Source organism: Meleagris gallopavo, chromosome 13 (assembly GCF_000146605.3).
Source record: "Meleagris gallopavo isolate NT-WF06-2002-E0010 breed Aviagen turkey brand Nicholas breeding stock chromosome 13, Turkey_5.1, whole genome shotgun sequence".
Lineage (NCBI taxonomy): Eukaryota > Metazoa > Chordata > Aves > Galliformes > Phasianidae > Meleagris > Meleagris gallopavo.
In genome coordinates, this window is record NC_015023.2 from 15,779,722 (window position 1) to 15,786,894 (window position 7,173).

Below are 7,173 nucleotides of genomic sequence, written 5' to 3' on the forward strand. Positions count from 1 at the left end.
AAAAAAAAAAAAAAAACACCTGAAATTGGAAATAACATCTGTGAAGTAGCCTTCCACTAAACAAAGAGCTTTAATTGATCTTGTTAAATTTTATCTGAATAAATGTACCACCAGTAATTCAATTGGGCTCTCTTCATCTGCTACCAGTCCCCACTCAGCCTACCAGCTTGACAAGTATTGGTTTATTCTGTGCCCCGGGGTTTAACTAAGAAAGTGGCTGTGTTGTCGTGATAGCTTCATAATTGTGTGCGACCACCAGGAGGAAAACTAGTAATATTACAAGAGACACCTACGCTTGACACTGTTGCCCAAACGAAAAGGCGAAGATGTGTACATAGATTTGTGCTAGAAGGCTGGATGAGACAAAAGGCAGTTCACTGGGGAGAGGTGGAGGAGCTGTAGGACAGTCTGGTGTATAACAGAGCCATCTACTGGAAAGCTGCTGCTGTGAACTCTACCTCATTCACCTGCCCTCAGCCTCCTCAGATTAACCCAACTTTTACACCTGGCTCTTATTTGCTGCTCTTTCTTGTGCAGCAAGGTACAGGTGAATAGTAAATCTCGGTTTCTAATGGCCACAAATCTAGAATAGGAAACTATTCCTATGTAAACCCAGCTTAAGAACAGGGATTAAGTTGCACATCTTTTGCAAACTGGTAGTTTGCTCCGGTAGAGATCCTCACTCCAGTTTTGTTGGAGAAAAGGAAGTCAAAGCAGAAGAAATGTGCTGTTTTGCAAGACTCCTCCTTTGTTTCTACAGCAGAATGGAAAAGTTTATTTTGCTTTTACAGTGCACTGTTTTATGATGGTCGGATTCAACGGTGCTGAGAAACATTCTTCCTTTTTTCTTTTAAGAAACATTGAGTAATCTCAACTCCTATTTAAGTGAGGGGTTTTTTTTGTTATTCTTCCTTTTTCTCCTGCTTTTTCCTCTGAACTTTCAAATAGAAAAAGAGGAAATCTGTCTACTTAACAAAACACTTGAATGTGTAGACATTATACTTTTTTTTCCCCAGTAACTATTACATTTCTTGAAGTACATTTAAATTAAGTCTTAAGAGCTGTGATCAGCCACCATTTTAAAAGACAGACAGACCTGCATTTGCATCTCTTAGTCAAGGTGCTTAGGAAGTGAAATATCACTCCTAAAATGAAGCCGATTACCTTTCATGCCCTGCTGCCAGATGGCTTGTATTGACAGTAATTGAACAAATACTCTCTAATCTGCTTTGATAGTATTTTTAACTTCATATTTGAGCTTACCATTGACACTGATACTTCCGTGCAAGAAGCTTTCATCCCAGGGAGCTGGAAAGGCCAAGTGATGCTGCAGTGAGTCAGTATGAGCAGGCCACTTGTAACACTGCAGACAACTTCTTCAGATAACCAAGGAAATAACAAACCTGTAATTTAAACACAAAATCATTTCCATACAGATCACGAAATTTCAATTAAATATAATTTTAGTACACGTTGTGTGTGATATACACACAGAATAATGATAACTTTTATATCTAATACTAAATGCTAATATTTAAAAAAATTTTTTACAATAGTGAGTGGACCAAACTCCTTTTTTCTGCTTTAGAGATAAGCTGCCTCTGTCTTTAAAAAAAAAAAAAAGAGAGTATATGTGATCATCTACCTAAGGAGGGAACTCTCAGGCTGCACAGCCCTGCTGTCAGATGTGGACGTATGTCTTCACTTCTGAGCATCCATAAGAATACAGCAGTCAAAGGGGCTGAAAGCAAGGACAACTAGAAATTGCAGGATTGAAGAAAGGCTTTATGCTATGATGGGAGCTTGTGATTTGAGCAGTGGTAGGTGTGTTCTCATAGCATTTTGAAAAGGGGATTTTGCACTGCTGCGTAGAGCTGTCAAATTTAAGTAAATATCAACTATAGATTACTGTCTTTCTGACCCTCCAATGAAGCAATGTGTCTCTACTGTATTTTTTTTCCTTCCTAAGCTTGCTCAACCGCACAGATTCAAAGTTTTACAAGAAAAGGATCTTGGCCTCCTTACTTCGAATTTCTTGTACGTATGTATATGAAGCATACATGCACATATAAAAAGATGTAGTTAAGTTGTCAAACTGTCTGAAAGAAAAAGTTTCTTTTTACCAAATCGCTTCATCTTCCAAAAAACATTCTTACTTTCACTTCATGGGAGAATTTTTCTTAGAACTATTTAACAACCATTAAAAAAAAAGGTTGTGGTTTTTTTTTTTTCTTTCCTCTCCTCTCTTAGATCCTGAAATCATGATGAGCTTGTAATTAACCACAGTTTGTAGGGGATTTGTGAAACTATTATGCTGCACTATAAGGACACACACTTTATCAAGGCTTGAGCATGGTCTAATTAATAGAGATAGCATGCAGCCCATTAATTATCTCAACATGGTAATCAAACATCTAGCAATACTGCTTAACTAACCCCAGTGTACCCAAGGGCAATGCATTCAGTGAGAATGTGATATGTCATATTGCTGTATGGAACACAGCAGTGTTACCTTTGGAGTGCTGTGCTCAGGGGTTAATCTGACATAAAACTGTACAGAAAATAATGTAATTCTCATGTGCCCATGAAAAATAGTGAAATGGCCTTAATGGAAAGGACCACCACCTTCATTAAATCACAGTAGAGATCTTTGTTCCTGTTCTGTGTTCCCCACGTCTTTTATACTGACGCAGATAGATTACATCAAGTGTGCTTGACAAGTTTCCCTAAATGCAAATCCTGTTATTTATTTGGGTTATTCACAGGTCTTATGATCAGTTCCACTGGACTGTAGAAAGAACCTAAATTCTTAAGTTAGATCAGAGCTACCTTAAGTAAGGGCTTCTCCAAAAGTAACGCCTGCTATATTATGTTGGTCTGTGACACCAGAAGCAACTGATGGTGCTACAGCAGTAAAGGTTGAACCTTTCTGCCAATATTCCATTCCAGTTTGTTGCTGGGGCATAGATGGCAGCACAGGGGGCAGGGGACAAAATGGCGCCTGACAAAATGGCGCCTATGAAAAAGAGGGGGTGAATTTATTCCCTCTGTGAGAATAAACAGTGGCTGTTAGAATCCTTGCAGAAATGACAGAAAAACCCCACTCCACGCTGATGTTTTAGTGAAGAGTTTGTGGTAAAGCTCCTTGAGTCCACTCTGCTCTCATGGCAGATCGCTGCTCCAGTAGTTCTACATTTGGGTGAATCATAACTTTAAAGAAAAACCATCGCGCTTCTATATCTTAAAAACGTTTAGTCTCAAATGGAGGTCAGTAGGAAAAACAAAAATACTCTGCTAACTAAAATTAATCCCAAAGCAAGTTCCTCTGCTCTGATTCAATGTACTTATGTTACTAAGTAAATCAACAGCAGTAAAGCACTGTTCTGACATGAAATTGCCATGCTGGAACTCTCAGCACCGCAGGCTGCTATCTCGTTCATTGATGGAATTTTTAGACCAGAAGGGAATGCTACATTTCTCCATTTGACCTCCAGCGTTATCCAGGTCAAAATACATCACTCAGTAACTCCTGCATTCTGACCTTCATCCGTGGTAGGAGTTAGAACAGATTTTTAGGACAAAAATAACGTGAAATAAGGAAAACTCTTTAACATCCCTCAGCGAATTCACCCCCACGCTGAGTCACTGCGTGATATTTTAGCACCCAAAGCCTGACCTGAACTGCTGGCTCCCGTTGTCCGCCCCCAGCTCTCCTCCTCCTTTCAGCTGCTAATTGCTGCGGTTTGGCTCCAAGTCAACGCAAGTCAATTCTTTGTTCCCGAGACCTATGAGGCCGTATCTTCAATTAGAGAGGCTACACTTAAAGCAAGCTGCATTGAATGCTGGCCGCCTGCTTCCTCACACGGGCTGCGAGCAGAGCACGTGCAAACCTCTTCCTTCTGCCGGACGGACTGCTGGGTTACTTTGAGCCGAGCGGATCAGATCGCTGTGCGGCGATGGGGGAGGGAACTTCCAGCGACAGCCAAAGCAGAAAATGAAATTAACGAGCTCCGAGCACCCCCTCACCTCTAGGGCTCATATCGCTGCTTCTCACACTTCTTCCCATCGTTTTTTACTGCCAAGCAGGGCTTTTTCTTCTCTTAAATTCTCTCCCCCTCGAGGGGCTGCGCTGAGTGACCACAGTTGCTCTGAGGTGGGGTTGCAGACCCAGCTTGTGCTGATTGCAGCCGCTGGAGCTGTGCAGAACCTTCCAGAACCTTCTGGAACCACAGCTGCCCCACGCAGGTGCACAAAGGTGCAGATTGCAGCAGGGGCTGCCGCTGTCTGATTGGTCCATCTCTATTACACAGCACTTACTTGGGAAGCCTAAAGTTGGGCCTTAGTTACGAATTTAGGCTTTGTTGTGCAGAAGGAATAAGGATGAGGTGTCTGTGCAAAAGAAGCTGATATTTAGGAAGCATAAAGGAAAGATAGGGGGTCCCTGCAAAACAAGATAAAGCTGAGAAGAAGCATTTTGGTCACAAGGATCTGATTAAACAAACTTACGTTGCAGATACACGACAGAAGATGCTAGCTTAGCACCTGCATGTAAATCTTGTTTAGTGGACGTAACAAAGAGGGATAGATTTTACAGGATGCAAAGATAGTTCCAGTTGGGCAAAACAACAAGCTCTGAATCCAGATTACAAAGTGTGTATAAAGACAGGAAACAACGGAGTTATCTGTGGGGGTGGAGGGTGTGAGCTGCGGGCTGCGGGAGGTGAACTGAGGAGAATGTGAGCCTATGTCAGCCTATGGGGTAAGGGCTCAGCAGCATTGGGGTGCAGGGATAAAAGAGGGGCTGTGTCCCTTAGCACTTGGAGATGGCCCACAGGGGTATCCCTCACTAGACTCTCCCTTTATTTGAATAAATAAAGGTGAAGACTTTGCTCTGTCTCTTTTTAGGATAAGGATGATTGGGCGAGCTTATTGTAGCAAAATTTTCCTAACAGTGGGATGGTCTCCATCCGCCTCATGACCCTAACCTGCTATTGAAATTGGACTTTTGTGCCAATTTACACCCACTGCACTTTGCTGGGTTGTCTGTATGGAGACCCCGGAGGAACTGGTGCTGATTCCTGGCTTAGAGCTGCCTTCCACATGCCATCAGTGAGACACTTTGGGAGCCGTTTAATATGTGCAACGCCGATTTTGTATAGCGATAATTGTTTTAATCAGAATGTTGTGCAGTATGAAGTCAAACACATTACAGAAGTCTAAATATATTATGTCAACACAACTACTTTAAATTAAGCAGAGCTAGGCCCAACTCAAGAGCTGTTCATTAGGAAGTAGTGTTGATTTAGGAGGCAACTATCTTGTCCCAGAAGAACTGTTATCCTAATAATTTTTCCTAGGATGGAGCTGCTGGGAGGGAAAGAGGAGCATTACAGTGCCCCTCTATTCACTGCATGATGTGGGGTACGTACAGCAAAGGATATAGCAGCATTTAATGCATGTCTTAGTGACATTTAGTCCTGGTGATGCTATCATCACTGTTATCTTTTCAGTAGCATAGGTACTGCAGATCTTCCTGTTATCCTGTGCCTATCCTAAGTGTGACCGTGTTATTGTGAGAGGGCGAAAACCTTGAAAGCTGTCCAGGGGTTAATTTTGTAGATGTATTGCTTTTTTAAAAATGGTTCATAGAACCATTTCGTGTAGACAGTAATGGACTCATTTTTCAAAGGTGCTGATCAATGAAGGTAGCATATGAGCAGGAGACTACGCAAGCTTAAAAGAAAGGATGACCAAGATGCTCTCTGTGCTGTTCTGTTCCCCTGACATGAAACAGAAATCTCTGCTTATGCATTCCTCTGCCACTTATTTGAAACCAATTTAAATTGAGTATTAAAAGTTGTAGATAGTGTTCAGCGTGCAGAAAACAGACAAGGGATAATGAGAAAGGGGCATGGCATAAGTAAACAGGCTCCTGACTCCTGCCATTCCCTCTTGGCAATGCCTTTTCTGAAAAGGGAGGAAAGGAAAAGAAAACCTTTTGCTTCAGCTGGCAGAGTGATATCAGATACAGATTGTCTTTAAACTGCATTCTAAGTGAGTTAAAGTAACTAACGAACCTTAACGATAGTTCTGGTGGAAGGACAATCCTTCAGTATTTTTTCTTTTATTCTAAAGGGAAGAACATCTGCTTTTCTTCACTTTTGGCCTCTTTGCTCTTTGGACCCCAACTCTAACAAGGCTGTATTTTAGCCCCTATCCCCATGCCGATGTGTGCAGCATGTATACACCATCACAATCTGTTCATATTAAAGCTATTATTTTGATTCCTAAGCATTTTGTAGGGTTTACATTTTTCCAGTAACTGTATTTTTCTCAGGAAAATTAGAAGTGCAGAACAGTACAGAATAAGTTCTCGTTCTCAGTCACGTTTACTGTACACAGAGAAGATTTATATGAATGGGAGACAAGAGACTGTGTATCAGCAGAACTGATGTCTCAAACCACTCCTACACAGTGATGATTTCTGTTTTAGCCTCTACCACAGGTCCTGTCACAGTGAGGGCTATGGTTCAGCAGCTAGAAAGTGCTCTGTGAGCTCAGCATTTTCTGTATCCTCATACAGAGCTGTTCACAAACCATGTTTTCCTTTAACCAGATCAGTAAGCAGAAGGGGACACAAGGTTCACCTGTTAATGTGACCACTGTTCGTTGACCAAAGTGCAGGCTTTAGCTGGACCCATTCAAGCCAACTCACTGTACATCCTCTGGGAACTTGTACAGTCTCTCTCAGAGGCTCATATTTTTGGACACAACCCAAGCTGCACCACGTGTGTTGAGGATATTTTGAACAGTGGAGGAGAACCACCCACCACCCTGGCTAAAATTCAGATTGATTAGGACCCCCTCCAGTCTCTGCTTCCTGATGATTAAAGGCTAGAGATCGCTTGTAGAGATGACACCTGTCAGTATGAGTTATCAAAAACACATTAATTGGTCACTTAGTGGTGTGTCAGTTTGTTTTTGAACCAAAGGAAGCATTCTGTTTAATTCAAGTAGTTTTAACTACCACCGGATCTTCAGCATAAGGAATGATTGCAAAGCTGTAACCCAGTTTGAAAAAGGAAGACAGCAAGGCCGAACTAAACTGGCAGGTTTGGAAATTCAAATTCAGTAGCAGTTCAAGTTATGCACTACTCTTAGGTTTAAAAAAAA

General features: G+C 41.7%; 1 long non-coding RNA gene across 3 annotated transcripts in view; it reads right to left on the minus strand.

Annotated features, from left to right (window-relative positions):
• The window catches only part of LOC104913050, a 119,727-nt gene extending 112,589 nt beyond the window's left edge, over positions 1–7,138 (minus strand). For all 3 annotated transcript variants that reach the window (XR_002119391.2, XR_002119390.2, XR_795089.3), the window contains exons 1-2: positions 3,677–7,138; positions 1,264–1,403 (exon numbers count right to left, since the gene is read on the minus strand). This is a non-coding gene — a long non-coding RNA (uncharacterized LOC104913050). The remainder of the gene's footprint in view (positions 1–1,263; positions 1,404–3,676) is intronic.
• Between the last annotated feature and the right edge of the window lie 35 nt (positions 7,139–7,173).